The sequence below is a fragment of the Mobula birostris genome, chromosome 23, assembly GCF_030028105.1.
Source record: "Mobula birostris isolate sMobBir1 chromosome 23, sMobBir1.hap1, whole genome shotgun sequence".
NCBI classification, from domain to species: Eukaryota; Metazoa; Chordata; class Chondrichthyes; order Myliobatiformes; family Myliobatidae; genus Mobula; species Mobula birostris.
Genome location: NC_092392.1, coordinates 6,242,693 through 6,243,762, shown reverse-complemented (window position 1 = coordinate 6,243,762; position 1,070 = coordinate 6,242,693).

Genomic DNA, 1,070 nt, shown 5'->3' with positions numbered 1-1,070 from the left:
GCAAGAGAGCACAAGGGCGGCCCCATCTTCATTTCAAAGATGTCTGCAAGAGAGGCATATACTGTAGTCACTGAAAATGAATGTCGAGAGGTGGGAGGACATTGCAAGCGATCGCTCTCACTGGAGGCTGGAACTACGCAGAGGTCTAAAAAGAGGAGAAGAGAAGCTGAGGATTGCTGCTGAAGAAAAGTGCGCTCGTCGGAAAAACAGCACCAAGATTACACTGGAGGACAGCGCCTTCGAGTGCAGTCGCTGCAGCCGAGACTGTCACTCCTGTGTGGGCCTCTACAGCCACAACAGATGCTGCTCTAACACAGGCTGAAGCAAGACCTTCCAGGCGCAGATCCATGGTCTCGCGAGACTAACGGATGCCACCAACCAAGCTGCAGCCAGTAGCAGTTCGCCTTTGGCCTGCGGTAGTTGCTGGCAGGGCACAAAGAGAAGGTTTGTGAAGGTCTGAGGGTAGCAGACACCAACAGAATCAACAAGCTCATTGGTAAGGCCAGTGATGTTGTGGGGATGGAACTGGACTCTCTGATGGTGGTGTCTGAAAAGAGGATGCTGTCCAAGTTCCATACCATCTTGGACAATGTCTCCCATCCACTACATAATGTACTGGTTGGGCACAGGAGTACATTCAGCCAGAGACTCATTCCACCGAGATGCAACACAGAGCGTCATAGGAAGTCATTCCTGCCTGTGGCCATCAAACTTCACAACTCCTCCCTTGGAGGGTCAGACACCCTGAGCCAATAGGCTGGTCCTGGACTTGTTTCCTGGCATAATTTACATATTACTATTTAATTATTTATGGTTTTATTACTATTTATTATTTATGGTGCAACTGTAACGAAAACCAATTTCCCCCGGGATCAATAAAGTATGACTATGTTTTAGGCTGCAGCGCGGACGAGGTGGAATCTCCGGACTGGAGGTCCAGAACGCGGGCTAGGACGTGTAGTACATGTGTCCGGGCGGCAGAGGGAGCCTGTGAGCAGCTCCGGCTCCCGCGTTTACCGCTGCTGTTCAAATCGCCCGGGCGACGCTGTCGTGACGTCTGCCAGCGGAAG